This window comes from Eptesicus fuscus, chromosome 1, assembly GCF_027574615.1.
Source record: "Eptesicus fuscus isolate TK198812 chromosome 1, DD_ASM_mEF_20220401, whole genome shotgun sequence".
Lineage (NCBI taxonomy): Eukaryota > Metazoa > Chordata > Mammalia > Chiroptera > Vespertilionidae > Eptesicus > Eptesicus fuscus.
In genome coordinates this window covers 43,435,645-43,454,801 of record NC_072473.1, presented here as the reverse complement: position 1 = coordinate 43,454,801, position 19,157 = coordinate 43,435,645, and the positions used below count along the sequence as shown (strand labels likewise).

The following is a 19,157-nucleotide window of genomic DNA, read 5'->3' as shown; positions in this document are numbered from 1 at the left end:
GATTTAAAAAAATAAAATTAATAAAAACAAACAAACCAAAACACTCCCAACAAACAAAAGTCATAAACTAAATGGATTTAAAGGAGTGTTTTACAAAACATTCAAAGAGAAATTAATACCTATCTTCCTCAAACTATTCCAAAAAATTCAAGAGGAGGGAAGAATTCCAAGCTCTTTTAAAGAGGCCATTATTGTTCTAATTCCAAAACCAGATAAAGACACTACAAACAAAAAGGGAAGTTACAGACCAAAATCCCTCATGAAAATAGATGCTAAAATCCTCAACAAAATATTAGCAAATCTGATTCAGCAATACAGTAAAAAGATGATACACTATGACCTAGTGGGATTTATCCCATAGATGCAAAATTGGTATAATATTCACAAATCAATAAACATGATACACCACATAAACAAAATGAAGGATAAAAATCACATGATCATATCAATAGATACAGAAAAAGCATTTGACAAAATCCAGCACCCATCCTATATAATAAAAGGCTAATATGCAAATAGACCAAACAGCGGAACAACCAAACAACCGAACAACCAGTCGTTATGACTTTTGCTAACCACCAGGGGATGTGCATGAAACGTGGTGGGCGTCAGCTGCTGCGGGATGGTGGAGCAGGTGAGTGGGGGTGCCAGACCAAGGCGGGGTACCAGTCATCAGGGCGAGCCTCTGGTGGTTACCGAAAATTCTTTGCTCCCGAGTGCCACGGTCCCACCTGGTGCTCTCACCCGCTGGTGGTGCTGGCCCTGCTTGCACCCGCTGCCAGCGCCTGGTGCTGGCCCCAATCACTTGGCACCATCAGCTGGTGCGAGTGGTGGCTGCTGGTCCCAATCACCCCCAGGGCTTCTCCACTTCCCCCTGCTCCTGAGGGGAGATAGGGGACAGCAGCCACCGCTTGTACCCACTGCTGGTGCCAGGCGCCAGTCCCAATCACTTGGTACCATTAGTGGGTGCAAGCAGCGACTGCTGGCCCAATTGCCCCTGAGGGCTTCTGCACCTCCCCCTGCTCCTGATGGGTGATCGGGGCAGCAGCTGCTGCTTGCACTGCTGTTGGCACCGGCCCCGCTCACACCCACTGCTGGCACTGGCTTCAATCACTCCAGGTGCCATCAGCGTGTGGGAGCAGCAGCAGAGGTAGTGGGGCTGCCAGCAGATAGGGGACCAGGGGCCATGATGGGAGGGATTGGGCAGGGGTGTGGAGGATGGGCCAAGACCCAACCCTGTGCCTACCACAGCATCAGAGCCCATAGTTCCTATCAAGGTGCATGAATTCATACACTGGGTCCCTAGTTTTTCATAAAAACTCTCAGCAAAGTGGGAATAGAGGGACCATACCCCAACATAATAAAGGCCATATCTGACAAACCTACAGCCAACATCCCAATGGGCCAAAACTAAATGTGTTTTCCTTAAGAAGAGGAACAAGACAGGGTTGTCTGCTTTCACTACTCTTATTCAACATAGTACTGGAAGTCCTCACCATGGTAATCAGACAAGAAGAAAACATAAAAGGCATCCAAATTGGAAAGGAGGAAATAAAACTGTCATTATTCACAGATGATATGATATTGTACATAGAAAACCCTAAAGACTCCAACAAAAAAAAACCTACTATATTTGATAAATAAATTCATCAAAGTAGCAGGATACAAAATTAACATCCAGGAATCAATAGCATTTTTATACACCAATAATGAACTCTCAGAAAGAAAAATTAAAAAACAACCAAACTATCCCATTTACCATTCCAACAACAACAACAAAAAGGATACCTATGAATAAACTTAATTAATGAAGTAAAAGACCTGTACTCAGAAAACTATAGGACATTGAAAAAAGAAATGGAGGAAGATGCAAACAAATGGAAGCATATACTGTGTTCATGGATTGGAAGAATTAACATCATTGAAATGTCCATACTACCCAAAACAATCTATACATTTGACACAATTCCTATTAAGATACCACCAGCATATTTCACAGATCTAGAACAAATATTCCAAAAATTTATATGGACCCAAAAAGGAACCCAAGTAGCCACAGCAATCTTGAGAAAGAAGAGCAAAGTTGGATGTATCACAATACCAAATATTGAACTAAACTACAAGGCCATTGTAACCAAAACATCCTGGTACTGGTATAAGAACAGTCATATAGATCAATAGGACAGAATAGAGAGCCCAGAAAGTGACCCATACTTATATGATCAATAAATATTTGACAAAGAAGATGAGAACATACAGTGGACTAAAGACAGTCTCTTCAATAAATGGTTCTGGGAAAACTGGACAAATACATGCAAAAAATTATCTAGACCACCAACTTACACTATACACAAGAATATAATCTAAATGGATAAAAGACTTAAATGTAAATCACAAAGCCATAAAAATTCTAGAAGAAAACATAGGCAATAAAATCTCAGAAATGTCACATAGCAGAATTTTTGCCAATACATCTCCTAGGGCAAGAGAAACAAAGGAAAAAAATAAACAAATGTGACTACATCAAACTAAAAACTGCACAGCAAAATCTTAGGATTTTGCTTCGGGATACTTAGAATATAATCATCAACAAAAATGAAAAGGGAGCCCACTGTATGGGAGAACATATTTACCAATGATACATCTAATAAGGAGTTAATTTCCAACATATATAAAGTACTCACAGCTTAACAAAAGAAAGACAAACAATCCAATTAAAAGCTGAGCTAAAGACCTCAATAGACACGTCTCCAAAGAGGATATACAGATGGCCAATACACATATGAAAAAATGCTTAACATCACTAGTCATCAGAGAGATGCAAATTAAATTAACAATTAAGTATCACCTTATACCTGCCAGAATGGCTGCCATCAATACATCAACAAAGAATAAGTGCTGGTGAGGATGTGGGGGGAAAGGGAACCCTAGTATACTACTGGTGGAAATGCAGACTGGTACAGCCACTGTGGAAAACAGTATGCAGCCTCCTAAAAAAAATTAAAAATGGAACTTCCATTTGACCCAGCAATCCCACTTCTGGAAATATATTCTAAGAATCCCAAAACACCGAAAAGAAAGAATATATGCACCCCTATGTTCATAGCAGCATTATTTACAACTAGAGACCCAGTGCACGAAATTCATGCACGTGGGGGGGGGGGGGGTCCCTCAGCCTGGCCTGCACCCTCTCCAAATCCAGGACCCCTCAGGGGATGTGCCTGCAGAAAGAGCCTAAACCGGCAGTTGGACATCCCTCTCACAATCCGGGACCACTGGCTCCTAACCGCTTGCTTGCCTGCCTGCCTGATTGTCCCCAAACACCTCTGCTTGCCTGCCTGATTGCCCCTAACTGCCTCTGCTTGCCTGCCTGGTCACCCTCTAACTGCTCCCCTGCCGGCCTGCCTGATCACCCCAAACCACTCTACCTGCCTGCCTGATCGCCCCTAACTGCCTCTGCTTGCCGGCCTGGTCCCCCCCTAACTGTCCCCCTGCCAGCCTGGTCCCCCCTAAATACTCCCGGCTGGCCTAGATGCCCCCTAACTAACCCCCTGTTGGACTGGTCACCCTCTAACTGCCCCCTACTGGCCTGGTCCCCCCTTAACTACCTCCCTGCTGGATTGGTCGCCCCCTAACTACCCCCCTACTGGCCTGATCACCCCCTAACTGTCTGGAAGGGAATCAGACATCCAGAAGATGTCCAGTTGACCCAGTCTAATTAGCATATTACCCTTTATCAATATAGATCAGTGATGGGCAACCTTTTGAGCTTGGTGTGTCAAACACCCCAAAAAACTGAGCATAACTCGGGTAGTGTGTCACTTTGAGGAAAAAACATTATTTCTCAAATGTTTCATCCTCAGCAGCTGCATGTCATCAGAAATGGCTACACGTGTTCAGTGCTGACACACGTGTCATAGGTTCGCCATCACTGGTATAGATAGTTAAAATTTGGAAAGAGCCTAAGTGCCTATCAGTATATGAGTGGTTTAAAAAGCAGTGGTACATTTACAGACTGGAATACTATGCAGCCGTAAAAAAGGATCTCTTACCCTTTGTGACAGCATGGAAGGACCTGGAGATTATTATGTTACGCAGAATAAGCCAGTCAGAGAAAGACAAATATCACATGATATCACTTATATGTGGAATCTATCAAACAAAATAAACTCATGAACAAAATAGGTCCATAGACATGGAAGCATGGGACAGACTGACAAGGAAAGGTATAGTGAGGTGGAAAGAGATTAACCAAAGAACTTATAGTATGCATATATGCATAGCCCATGGACACAGACAATAATGTGCTGAAGGCCTCAGGTGGGGCAGGAGCTGGGTGGAGGGGAGCAAAGGGAGGACATCTGTAATACTCTCAACAATAAAAATAAAATTTAAAAATAATAGTAATAATACTATAATAACAAAGTCAAAATATGAAAAAAGAAGAGGTTAAAAAGGAAAAGTAGAATAAACCCAAGGAAAGTAGAATGAAGTAATAGCATGCACAATAATTTCTTGAAGTAATGATAAATTGTTCTCCAGTTTTCACTCCCACCAGTAGTGCCTTAGTATTCCTATGTACACATAAGCTCATCAATATTTGATGTTTTCTTGCTTACTCATTTTTGTCACATTTATGTGTATAAAGTAGTGGTTCAATATTTTATCTCTTTACCGGAGTAATCAAATAATAAGTAATCTTTTAATAAGCTATTCAGGCTTGTATTTTTGTGAGTTATTTTATTCTACAAGTTTCCATTTTCCTATTATATTTTGAGAGATATTCAAAGTTAGAACCACATGACTGGTGCCTGGATGTAGGGCATTAGAGAGAGGGAGGGAGGGGCCCAGGATAAGGATATCAATTTGTAATTATCTGAGCTATCACTTCTCACCAAACAGCCATGATTCTAGCACTCTCCATTTCTTCACTCTTATGGTATCCTTCTCCTTCATAATTTGAATTTTGTCTTCTGAACAAGTTCTAATTTAGTAATATGCTTCTTTTTTATTTTGTATTGATTTTTTTTTTAGAAAGAGATGAAAGGAGAGGGAGAGAGAAACATTGATGTGAGAAACATTGATTGGTTGCCTCCTGTACAAAGCCCAACTTTGGATTGACCCCAAATGACCTGGGTATGTACCCTGACCAGAATTGCACCAGTGACCTTTTGTTACATAAGACAACACTCAACCAACTAAGCCAAACTGGCCATGGCAGTAATATCCTTCTAAAAGAGTAAGTCCCAGAAGTGGACAAAGCTCTTCAGTTACATTCTCACTACAAACTTCTATAAATTCAGATTTTTACACAGCTATAACATTAATTTTGAATTAATAAAGCAACAGAACCTACCAATAATGAAATGATAGAACTTTCTGTATTTGGGGTCTGTGGTATTTCTTTTTTCACAAACTGATCTTAAATACATTTAGAGGTATGGATAACATCAACCTATCTCACTACTTAGCCAGTCTCTAATTTCTGCAGCAGCTGGCCATTAATTCCACAAATATTTTCTGAGGCATACAGTTTGGTTTAGGAGTAGGACACAGATTATTGAGACCAGATAATGAATTACACCTTCTTATGAAGCAGGTAGATTCCAAGGCGTGGGGGTACAGGGGTGGGCTTGAGAGGGTCAGTGGGGGAAAAAGGGGGACATGTGTAATACTTTCAACAATAAATAATTATTTTTTAAAAATCTTATCTTCCCTGGAATTTGCCAACTGCTCCTTGGAGAAGAAGGAAAGCCTCAAAACTGATAAGACATTCCCTGGAGACCCAAGTCTGCCTACACGCCATTAGATAAAACCCTGGGTCTGGGCTTATCCCCAGTGGTATCTCAGCTTTATGAACTTACCCACAACAGAGAGTAAAGGAAGGAGTGGAAATAGCCCAGTAAGGTGGCAAACACTAAACTGCTTTTTTTTCCCCCCCACAATAAAGTAAACTCATGGCAACAGAGCCCTCAGCAATTTTTTTCCTCTGGTTCTGGCCAAATCATCTGACATAAGCCATAAAGCCTCCACTGACACAAAGTGGATCCATAAATTTACACCTACACAACCTAATACTACTATCTTCCATATTCATGGGCTTTCCACCTGGTTCTAAATCTTATATCAGGTACACTAAGTAATTTTATTGCATTAACTCCTCTAAGAAACCCTAGAGAATGAAGGTAATAATAGCGAATGCTCACTGAGTACTTACTATGATTCTGGATGTTCTCTAAGCTTTGCATATGTTAACTCATTGAATCCTCACAACAGCAAATTATGAAGGAAGTGTACTGTATTTTATCAATTGTTAGATACATTTTAAAAAAATTGCCATCATTAAAATCTGGATTATTGTGGTTTCTTTTAACACCTTGTTTTTCTTTCACAGCAATTATCACAAATTATACATTTGCTTGTGATTACATCTCTCACTAAACTTTGAGCTGTTTGAGGGCAGAACACTTTGAACTTCTTTAACCTTCTTATTCATTATCTTATCCCCAGCACACAGCAAATAGCCTAATGCATAGTAAATACTCAGAAAATATTGAGTAGACACCTTAAATTGGAAAGGTGATCTAAACCATCCCTTTTCTTCTAGGCAGAAATATTTACAAATTTACCCACATTAATAAAGCCTTCTTGACTGTATTTTCTATGCTATACTTTGCATCCCTATGACTATTCTGTAGCTACCAATCTTTATTTCTCACCCAGTCCCCTGACCCCTCACCCCCACTCCCCAACCATCAGCAGGTATTTATGAGTCTGTTTCTTTTTTGTTTGTTAATTTATATTGTTCTTTACATTCCAAATATGAGTGGAACCATATGGTGTTCACCTTTCTCTGACTGACTTATTTCAATGAGCATAATACCCTCTAGGTTCATCCAGTTGAGTACTAGAAATATCAAGGGGAACACTTTGTAAAGTCTATGATTATTTAACCACTCTGCTGTATATCTGAAACTAATACAAAATAATATTCAATATAAACTGTAATTGAGAAACATTAAAAATATAATTTTAAAAAATAAATGAAGTCGTCCTGCTCATCTCATAATTGCCTTAATTGACACCTCATCAGAGAAGACATGCCTGTTTAGATTTTCCATAAAATTTATAATCTGTAATTATTTTATTTAATAATTTGTTTACCTTTTCTTTGTATGCTACTCCAATGAAAACATAAGGACCATGTTATCAAGGTCCTATCTATTTTGTTCATCACTATATTTTTGTGGTGCATACATGGGGAAAAACAAACAATAAACCATAAATGTATATTTCAAATAGAGTAAAAGGTTATGAAGAAATATAAAGTGAGATAATATTGATACTGGGTAGTTAAATGGCATAAATGGAAATTGTGAGGTTTGAAGGGAGTCATATAGTGGCACAGATAAGGAGGTTATCCAGTAGGCTTGAAGTCAGGAAACAGTGTAGTAGAAGCTAATGGGGTTATGAGAAGAAGTGGGATACCACCGTGGAGTCTGGCAAGGACTCTTTTCTGTGGTTCTTTTTTGTCAAGTATGAAGAACAAGAAAAGCTAGGGCCTCTACCAGGCTTAATTTCCTAAGCTCTGACCAGCAGCAAGGTACTCAAGCTAGCCTGCAATACCTCTTAAGCCAGAGGCTACTGAGAAACCTCCTAGGTCTTTTAGGGCTCAAAATTTCCACTGATGGTTTAACCTTAGAAAAATCTTTGTTGCTCTCTAATCTGTGCCTTTCATGACTGCAACCTTTGGGCTTTGGATTATCTGGTCTATAAAGGTTCTTTTGATAGAACATTCCACAACTCTATGAAACCTGACAGGTCTACTATCTGTCCTTGTTCCTTGTGCTCTTTGGCCTTGGGCCCTCTCCACTTTGTCTATGCCTAGAAACAAAGCCCTGTCCTTTTTTATATATAAACTAGAGGCCTGGTGCATGAAATTCATTCATGGGGGAAGGAGGGTCCCTCAGGCAAGCTGGGACCGCTGGGTCCTAACTGCTCACCTGCCTGCCTGCCTGATCGTCCCTAACCCCTCTGCCTGCCTGCCTGATCACCGCTAACCACTCTGCCTGCCTGCCTGATCACCCCTAACCACTGTGCATCCCTGCTTGATGCCCCTAACTGCTCTCCTGCTAGCCTGATCCCCCTAACTGATCTCCCCTGCCCACCTGATCACCCTAACTGCTCTTCCCTGCCAGCCTGACCCCCTAATGGCTCTCCCCTGCCAGCCTGACCCCCCTAACTGCTCTCCCCTGCCGACCTGATCCCACTAACAGCTCTCCCCTGCCAGCCTCACCCCCCTAACTGCTCTCCCCTGCCAGCCTGATCCCCCAAACCGCTCTCCCCTGCCTGCCTGATCACCCCTAACCACCTCTGCCTCAGCCCCAACACTGTGGCTTTGTCCAGAAGAACATCTGGAAGGTTGTCTAGTCTAATTAGCATATTACCCTTTTATTAGTATAGATATTTACCTTTATAAAATCACACACACATAAATAAATAACTCGAGGGATGTCCGACTGCCCGTTTAGGCCCAATCCCATTGGGCAGTCGGACATCCCTCTCACAATCCAGGACTGCTGGCTCCCAACTGCTCGCCTGCCTGCCTTCCTGATTGCCCCTAACTGCTTCTGCCTGCCAGCCTGATCACCCCCTAACCACTCCGCTGCCAGCCTGATTGATGCCTAACTGCTCCCCTGCCAGCCTGTTTGCCCCCAACTTCCCTCCTCTGCCGGTCTGGTCACCCCTAACTGCCCTCCCCTGCAGGGTTGATTGCCTCCAACTGCCCTCCCTTGCAGGCCGGGTGCCTCCCAACTTCCCTCCCCTGCTGGCCATCTTGTGGTGGCCATCTTGTGTCCACATGGGGACAGGATCTTTGACCACATGGGAAGAAGCCATATTGTGTGTTGGAGTGATGGCCAGTCTGCATATTACTCTTTTATTAGATAGGATAGAGGCCTGGAGCAGGAGTGGGGGCCAGCTGGTTTGCCCTGAAGGGTGTCCCGGATCAGGGTGGGGTTCCCTTGGGGCATGGGGCAGCCTGAGCAAGGGGCCTGTGTTGGTTTGCAGGCTGGCCATGCCCCCTGGCAACCCAAGAGGAGGCCCTGGTATCTGGAATTTATTTACATTCTACAATTGAAACTTTGTAGCCTTAAGCGGAGGCCTGGGCCCGGCCAGGGTATGTGGAAAGCTTTGATTTCTCCATTTCCGCGGGCAACCCTGGCCTGGTCTCTCCAGCTCCGTGGGTGCCGCCATTCTGTTTGAATTTGTTTACCTTCTATAATTGAAACTTTGTAGCTTGAGTGGAGGCTTAGGCCTGGCAAGGGCATGCGGAAAGCTTGGCTTCCTCTGTTGCCTGGGAAATCTTGCTCTCTGTGGCTATAGCCATCTTGGTTGGGTTAATTTGCATACTCACTCCTGATTGGCTGGTGGGCATGGCTTGGGCGTAGCAAAGGTGCAGTCAATTTGCATATTACCATTTTATTAGGTAGGATATATATTCTATAGTCCCGGTGCACAAAATTCATGCACAGGGGGGTCCCCTCAGCCCAGCCTGCACCCTCTTCAAACCAGGACCCCTCGGGGGATGTCCGACTGCCGGTTGAGGCCCGATCCCAGGGATCAGGACTAAACTGGCAGTCAGACATCCTTCTCACAATCTGGGACCACTGGCTCCTAACTGCTCACCTTCCTGCCAGCCTGATCACCCCTAACTGCCTCTGCCTGCCAACCTGATCACTCCTAACTGCCCCCCTGCTGGCCTGGTCACCCCCAAATGCCCCCCTGCAGGCCTGGTCACCCCATGAAGCCTGCTGTTCAGTCATTTGGTCATCCCTCACTAACCTCCCCTGCCAGCCTGGTCGACCCATGCAGCCTGCTTTTTGGTCATCCATCCATTTGTTTCTGTCATGATGGCCCCTGGTTTTTTATATATTAGGATTTTTATTGGTTTCGGAGTGGAAAGGAGAGGGAGAGAAAGAAACATCAGTGGTGAAAGAAAATCATTTGTTGGCTGCCTCTTGCATGCCCCCTACTGGGGATCAAGCCTCCAACCAGGCTGTGCCCTGACAGGGAATCAAACCATGATCTCCTGGTTCATAGGTTGATGCTCAACCACTGAGCAACACCGGCCAGGCTAAATGTAGTATTTTTGTTGTGGTTATTGAGGAAAAAATATTCTAAAGGAAGGCTTCACAAAGGAGGTAACAGGATCTTTTTTTTAAATCCTCACCCAATGAGTGAGGATATTTTCTCCACTGCTGCAACCTTTGCAGCAGGGTTCAGGGTCTGAAGGAGGGGCAGACGCACAAATGAAAATACTATACAAGAAATATGAATTTAGCCCTAACCAGTTTGGCTCAGTGGATAGAGTGTCGGCCTGCGGACTGAAAGGTTCCAGGTTCGATTCTGGTCAAGGGAAATGTACCTTGGTTGTGGGCACATCCCCAGTAGGGGGTGTGCAGAAGGCAGCTGATCAATGTTTCTCTCTCATCAATGTTTCTAACCCTCTATCTCTCTCCCTTCCTCTCTGTAAAAAATCAATAAATTATTTTTAAAAAAAGAAATATGAATTTAGAAGTCATTGGGGGCCAGGTGGATCCTCTTTCTTGAAGAGACACACTGACCTCTGGCCTGGTCCACTATTTACTAGAATACACATTTGCCCTTTAGCAATGCATACAGGCATATCAAAGGTAAAGTTTGGTAAACAGTAAAAAGATTATCAGGTTAGGGAATTGCCTTGAGCTATTGAGCCCACAGTAGGGCAATATTATGCTGATTTTCAGCCCTGCTGAATATCAAAGTCCATTGGTCTTCCAATGATTCTTTTTGCATTAGTATGCTAACTGCTGTTTGCTTTAGCCTCTGGCACTCCATGGATTTTTTTTTTTAAGAGAGTGAAAGGGAGGGGAGAGGGTGAGAGAGAAAAAAAACATTGATGTGAGAGAGATGCATTGATTGGCTGCCTCCTGCACATGCCCCACATGCCCTTGAGTAGGATTTGAACCCATGACCCTATGGTGCACAGGACCACTGAGCAATGCCTGGCCAGGACTTGAGTAGGATCTTAAAGGTAAAAGAGTTGACCTGGTGGAGAAGGGGGAGAAAAGCATTGTACACTGAGTCAAAGGCATGTGTGATGATATGTGGTGGTAAGACCAGGACTATGAGAAGCCTGAGTGGTCTAAATATAGAGGCCTTGCCAGTAAGGCAGAGGATAGAGCTCAGCCAGAGGAGGCAGAAACCAAAACCCCTTTTGGAGGTAGTGGGAATGGGGACAAGACTACACAGCTACCTTAGACAGTATTAGGGCTCGGGGGCTGTCCAAATGTGGACTTGTTTCTTGGCAACAGAATGAAGGCTAAAAAGTATGTCCAGGTATTTGGCAGAGCAGGACTATCATTCAGCAGCCAACTCCTTCTGGCCCCATTTGAATAGTGAGACTAGCTCATTGTGCCTTGCTCTTTCCCCCAGGAGCACAGTTGGGATTGACTCCTGTCATCTTCCTGCAAAGCTGGACTATCAGCTACCTCTGCTTACCTTTCCATCAGCATCTCCAGAACCTCTTCATTCCTACCAAGTGCTTCTCATGACCTGTCTGTGATTTTCTTGAGGGAACATCTGGCCCTTACAAATTCTTTTCCAGGCCTTATCAGCATTTGGCAGGGTATTGATCTGGAACACCCTGAATGCTTCACTTTTGCTCTCTCATCCCAAAGTACTCTCCCTCAGCTAAAGTACTCAGCTTTTCTGGCCCATACTATTCAGTAAGGTGTGTGTGTGTGTGTGTGTGTGTGTGTGTGTGTGTGCGCGTGCGCATGCACGCGCACATGTACACACTATGATATTTCCACTAACTGCTTCAGAACAGGGACTGTCTGTGCTTTGTCCACTTGTGGATTCCCCACAGCAATCAGTGCAAGGTCTTAAAGCTTGGAAAGATACAGTGATGCTTGTCACTGAATGAGAATGACACTAAGTTCTAAATCCAAATCATTGCTTCTTGCCCTTCCCCATGTCTCTTGATCATAATTCTTGTCACTGAAAATTGGCCAGAAATTCTCCCCAAACTTGCCAACCCATGCCTTTATCTTTCAATGACTCTTCCCTTCATTCGCCAATCCTTTCACAATCACTCAGCTAGAGGTCTTTTCTTGCCTTGGCCTCTCCTCTCTGATCAGGATCTCTGGCTTCTATCTGTCTTCCCTGAGGTGCACTAACCCAGACCTTTCTCTGTCTCTACAGTGGCCCTAACCTCACACTCCCTCTTGCCTAACTGTCCCCCTAATCCTTACTTTGAAGCTCAATTCTGTAGAGCTTTTTCTGAAGCCCCCATCTCCACCACACCCCAGTCATTGAGTTGTTAGATCTATAGTCTGCTTTTCCCCTCCCCTTTGAAAGTCTCCTGAAGCCCCTTCCAGGGAAGTCTTAGGGCCATAGGTTCTCTTTAAACCAACCCTGTCCAATTCATTCCAGTAAGGTACACCCTTGTGACTAATGCCCTTATTTAGCAGGCAATGAAGTGTATAGATGGGTAGCTGGCTAGCAGGCTATTAGGAGGTTCAAAACCCTCCAGCACAGCCAGCAGGAAGACCACACAGAGGGGCCATACTCCATCCCTGTATGATCTTTCTCGTCTCTCCAATCTCTCTCTCTCTCTCTCTCTCTCTCTCTCTCTCTCTCTCTCTTCTCCTCTCCTCACTCCTTTGTGCACCCCTACCCTTCGGGGTCAGCTGGAAGAGGGGGCAGAGTATTGCCAAGAACAGCTTTGCTACTGCAGCATCCTATTCATCACCCTCACTGCCCAGGCCAGTGATGGGGTTCTCACAGGCTAGGACTACAACCCCAGGGCCCATGCCTCCTCCAGTCCTCAAGGAAGGGCAGTGAAAGATAAGCCCCTGTATGCTCCTGCTGCTGGCCACCCATGTGCTAGACCCATCCAGTCTTGGTTAGCCCTTTGTCCTCCCTGCCTGGGTGCCTGCAGCAAGGATCAGAACAAGGAAAGTAAGTAATTGAGATAGCAAGGAAGGAACAGGATTGCTAATTGTGTTCTAATCATGGCCAGGGTGAGGGTGAGAGTGAGGTTGAGGGTGAGGTGTGTGTGATTTTTAATCACTTTTCATTTAAGGCTCCTTTTATTTCTGTTTTCACTATCTCATTAATGTATCATTATTATTATCACTAGAGGCCCGGCACACGAAATTTGTGTATGGGTACTGGGTACGGTCCCTAAGCCTGGCCTGTGATCAGGGCCATCTTCCCAGACTGCCAGCAGCTGGCTCTGCCCCCTGCCACCACCCACCCCCAGTTCCCCATTGGCCATCTGGCCATCGGAGCCTGCCAGCCGGGGGGAGGGACCGAGAGGTTGGCCAGCAGGCCCCAATTAGGCGATTGGGGCTTGTGGGCTTGGGGCAGCCGCTGCATTGGACATCTGCCCCCTTGTGGTCAGTGAGCATCATAGTGACCAGTTGTTCTGCCTTTCAGTTGATTTGCATATTACCCTTTTATTATATAGGATTACAATCGCTGTTGTAAGCACACTACCGAAAATAAAAATTTACCAAGAAAAGTGACATTATGCAATAAGACAAAGCTAAAAATGGCATATTATCCAGTTCTGTGTTGAACTTAGGTGTGCTGGAATAATTCACTTTTCCCATCTGGGCCTCAGTTTCTTCATTTGAAATATTCTGTCATTCTGTGATTCTATAAACCAATTTCTGAACAGCACATTTACTCATCCACCTCAGGGTGTAAATTAGAAGAGTCAAGGCAATTGCTCCCACTCAGGGTAGCTATTCCCCACAGTAGAGTCCCAAGAGCTCTCCAGGTAGTCAGTCTCATTCTCAAATCTAACTAGCAGTCCTGGCTAGACCATGAGGAACTCCTGGGAATCCAAGGTTTGGTGCAGATGGAAGAAAATTCTGCTTTCTCATTGGGCTTGGTGGTCTGACAGTCACTGATGCCTGCACCCTGTATTAAGTCAATGAGTGAGACAAGTGACTGATTGCTTATGCCTGCTGTTCACCACTCAGAGTGGCAGTCTCTGGGGTCCTTGGCACCCCATTATCTTTAGTCCTAAGCATACAGTGTAGTGCCTTTAGGTAGGGCACCAAGAGAACCCCCAGGATCTTCAGTCAGTATGCCAAGCAAAGGTCTCTGAAGGATTAGACTGCTCCCACAGAGTACAATGACCTCTCAATCACTCTAATCCCACAGGAATCCTAAATTTTTAAATTGGTCAACTCAGCCATAATTGTTTCCAAAAGATACTGGGTAAATTCCATCTCCCCTTGTTCTTTCTCCTTACCCAGAATCTCTGCATTTGGTGGTAGCAGCCAAGGAGTAGGAGGCCCTGTGAGAGACTGTATTACTGTTGCTGACACAAACCCAGGGACAGAGACACAGAACTAGAATTTGTTGATGGATTTTATTTGGGTCCTAAAAATCTAGGAATTATGTGGGTAACATTTTAAAACTAGCACTGCTATTTAGTTTATAGTAGGTACCCTGTGTAAGTTATGGACATTATTAGCTTGACTACCCCCTAGGCAACCTCTTTAGCCACTAATAATGAAGTTCCCACATACTGCCCATGAACATGTCCCCTATGTCTTCTAAGCTCCAATCAAGGCCAAAAATAGTAAACCCCCTGTGTCTCAGGTATCTTTCTCCTTCCCACACCCTCAGCTGAAATGAGTGGCACCTGCTCTACCCAAAGGTTCATGGGCCAGGGTGGTAGTAAACCATCCCTCTCCCCATCTTTTCCTCCCAAGGAAAACACCACCAGGGTAAAGTAGAGCCCACCCAGACTTCCTAACTAGAGAGAATGATTAATATTTAGTCTTTAACTTCCCCCTACTTTATTCCCCTACCCACTCTGTGTTTAGTTAGAATGAGTCCAAACACAATGTCTTCATTGATGTCAAGGCTGAAAGGGAACTAGATTGTCCTCCTCATTTTAGAGGTGGGAAACTGAGACTCAGAAAGAAGAGATTTTTACACTGTTAATGGCATATTAAGGTGTAGAACCAGTATTACCATTTCTTTCCCTCTCAGCAATACCCCTCCTACCCACTCCTCTACACAACTCTGAAGCATCTACAGTGTTGGACCAATTCATTCCAGGTGGATTACCCATGAAAAGAGAACCTCAGGTTAAGGGTTTGCCTTAACCAAAATAATGAACCTACCATATATTGTCCAGGGTATATGGTATTTGGTATCAATAATAGGCTGAGAGATTTGAGTTGGGGGAATGGAGTGGAGAAGGGTGGGAGGAGGCCCAAAGAAAAAAGAACATAGACAAGGTTTTAATTTTGACTTAGATTAATAAATCCCTTCTAGCTAGGGTATGATCCCTGCCCTTCACAGGCAACTAACTGTATATCACCCCCCACCACCACCACCACTCCCAGCAAACCCCTCCTCTTGAAGCCAGTCCTAAGACACCTACCTCAGACAGGAGTAAAACAATAAAAAGCTAAGGTAAATATTCATACTATTTTATTCCTCACCTACCACTTAGGAGGCCCAGACCACCCTAGGTTATCTGATGCTTTTACTATGGAAGCTGGGGTTTTCAACAAGTTTCTATTTTATCACTTTCCTTGGCCTCTGGACTGCATTTTCTTCCTGGAAAACAGTTACTTTTTCTTTAGGGTTATGGTACTGTGGACTGCCCATGTAGCCTTCCTCTTAAGGCCTAGAAGGTAGACAAAGAAATAAGTAATAAAGCTTTGAAATTTCTGGGTGTTTTTGTTTGTTTTGTTTTGTTTTTAGGGGAAGGGGGGTTGTATGTGAATAGGGGATCTATTTATAAATACTAATTTTTCAGAATCACCTCTAGGCCCTGAGTTTTGGTCCATTGTGCGTGTCATTATGGCAATCCTTTATCCCAGAAACAGGAATAAGGAGGCAAATACTTACTTTTATTGCTATAGTGTGACTTCCATACAGATTATGTAAGTGAGTGGCAGTGTGTGTGTGTCATGAATATAACTATGAGTGTGGTATGTTTCACAGGTCAATTGTACGAGTTTGTGTGTTTATATTTCAGCTAAAACTCATATAGTTTACATTGCTGGTTAACATGGACATGAATGAAAGCAGACTTCCAAGGACTAAAATGATATAAAACAATATTAATTTATTCTAATGTCCCTAAATACTATAGAAGATGTCTGTGTGCATATTGGTCTTATTAGTCTTACACACACCACCACCACCACCACCAGCAGCAGCAGCAGCAGCACTAGAAAGGATATAATTGTAGGGACACTACAACTATTTCCTTGACATGGTGGCCCTTGAAGTAGAAATAAATTCTAATATTAAAGACTAGATCCTTGAAAATGCATGAAGCCAACTGGATGCTTAGGAAATTTGTTTTGGCTCTTAGACCAACTTACTGTGTGTGTTTTGGCATATCTCTTCAACTCTCCACATTTTTTTCCCCACCTATAAACTTTGGCTAATAACCATAGTCTTACTTTTTTCAGTTTGGGAGATGGGGAGACAAAATATCCAGCACAAAAGCTGACACAGTAAGAGCTCAGTATATAGCACTTGTTCTGTGGAGGGCAAGGACTATGCCTTCTACTTGTCTTCATGTCCCCTGTCCAACTTCTTCCCTGGTCTCAGGGCAGCTCTTGTCCAAATGACCATGGTGAGTGGTAAGTAGGTAGACTGGTTGGGAAAATCACTCTGAGCCTGAAAAGCCCTATCTCCAGCAAATCCAGAGCAGTAAGAATTGGCATCAGCCCATTTGCACTTAGACCTCTGCCCAAATACATATTGAGTAGTATTATACCTTTCTACTTGCTTCCTTGTGGTGGTAAGGCCCTCCTTCTGGACCACCACCTCAGAGCTTCTGCTCCCTCCATCTTCTTCCAGCCATATACATTAGTCTGTTTAATATTTTTTAAAAGTTTTTTTTCCCCCCACTGGAAAGACCAAAGGGCAAATGGCAAGGCCAGTTCTCCATGGGGATGAAGTGGTTACTGCCTCTTTGCAGTTTCAGGGGTGCCAAGTAAGGTTTTGTGACCTAAATATTATTCTCCTGGATGCTGTTCCTATCTTAATCTTTTAAGTCCTAAACATTTCAGTGAGAACAACTTTATTAGGGGAGGACTGGGCATGGTTATACCCTTAGGCAAATTGTTTCTTTTTGCCTTACTTTATTAATTTGCAAAATGGAGTGGATCATTCCCACCTTGATTGCTTTACAAGGTCTCATGAGGATCAAATGAGACAAAGCATGGTCTTTGTAAACCAAAAAATCATAGGCCAGGGAGATTCCAAAATGGTGGCAGAGTAAATGGAAGCTACACTGACACTCTCCCAGGACAAAACTGGAAATACAACTAAAATACAGAAAAAACACCCTGAAAAATCAACTAAAGACTAGCTGGAGATAACTCTGAACACCAAGGACTGAAAATGGAAACAGCATAGAGACTGGTAGGAAGTGCAGAGGCATGAAAGGGCTGGCCAGGCTCCCCATAGACAGTCTCTGAATATTTGGAGGGATATCTCAGCTGTGGGGCAGGGGGTCTCACTGAGAACTCTAGGGTCTAAATCCCAAGGTGGGCTTCCCAGCCCAGAGCATCAGAACTGAAAAAGGTGCACACGTGACAAATGGCTGCGAAAAGCAGCAGGGATGCTGTCTGCCAGCAAGAAACAGCTGGAAATGCAGGCACCCTCTTAAAGGACCAACACACAAATTTTCCTGTGCAGCCACTCACCTTGGGCTCACCTTGTAAAGCAATAAAGGCAGAAGTAGGGCAGAGTGGATTGGAGCTGTGTGAGCAGAAGCCTGTTTTGGGGGCTGTGGGATAGGAGCTTTGAGAGAAGTCACACTAATTTTCTGTGCTTAGTTATTCCCTCACACTGTGGAGGACATCTTTCTCCAGTGAAGCTTTGCTAACCAGACAGCTATTGCCTGGGGGGAAGGCAGTTGCCCTACCTTGTTGGAAGACCTCTCACCCAACCCTGTGGTCCATAGCCTGAGGCTAATCAAAACTGAGTATCAATGGGACTGCAGGCAAAGGTAGATTTCTGGAGGCTTTGAATCTTTGCCTGATCTAATATGGGGCCCGAGGCTAGGAAAAGCAGACCCTGGTGCATATCTTGGTCCTTTCCAAAGGCACTCAGCCCCAGCAGAGGGAACCACAAGCTGTGAATTACTGATATCTCCAAAGAGTGTTCTCTGGGCCAGTCAAAAAGAGCATCTGACGCTGTCTGGCACTAGAGATTGGGATTCGCAGCAGATCTACCTAATACACAGACACAAACCCAAACAGGCAGCCCAAATGGTAGATAAAAAAAACAAGCCCCAAATGAAAGAACAAGAGAATTCCCCAGAAGAAGAGCTAAATGAAATAGAGATAAGAAATTTATCAGACATAGAGTTCAAAATATTGATGGCAAAGATGCTCAACAGATTTAGGAAAGATATAGTAACTATGAAGAATGACACAGCACTATTAACACAGTGGGAGGAATACACAGAACATTAGGGGAATCCAAGGATCAGATCAGTGAATTAGAAGACACAGTAGAAAAAATGACTCAATCAAAGAATCAAGAAGTAAAAAACAATTTAAAAACAGGAGGAGGGAAAAGGAAGATGGCTGCCAATGGGAAGGCAGGCTGCAAGATAGTGTGTGAGTGGAAGAACGAAAGTAGAGAGTGTGAATGAGCAGGGAATGTCTATTTGTAAGTGAGGGACAGCTATATTCCAAGGAACTGTTGAGGACTGCCAGACCAGGCTCCCCCAACCAGAAAGCCTCTACTGCTGCTGAAATCTCTCCCAGCGTGGCCTGCTCTGCCACAGAGATTGTGCCGTCTTGAAGGGGAGAGTGGCTGTGATCAGAAGCCTAGCCTTATCTTCAACCGGAAGAACTCGGATACGACCCAGGACCCTACAACCAAAACACCCAGGGACCAGCTGCGAACACATGAACACCGAGTCTCAAGCAGCATGAATACATAGGTGTGGACGAGCCCTGCACCTTCTCATGGAAAAGTCAAGTATTGCCTAGAGCAGTTATGGCGAACCTATGACACGCGTGTCAGCACTGGCACGCGTAGCCATTTCTGATGACATGTGGCCGCTGAGGTTTATTAAATACAATTATATATAACAATTATAC

General features: G+C 44.0%; 1 pseudogene; it reads left to right on the top strand.

Annotated features, from left to right (window-relative positions):
* Positions 1 to 622: 622 nt before the first annotated feature.
* LOC129149767 (cell division cycle-associated protein 4-like) overlaps positions 623 to 19,157 on the top strand; it is a 94,997-nt pseudogene continuing 76,462 nt past the window's right edge.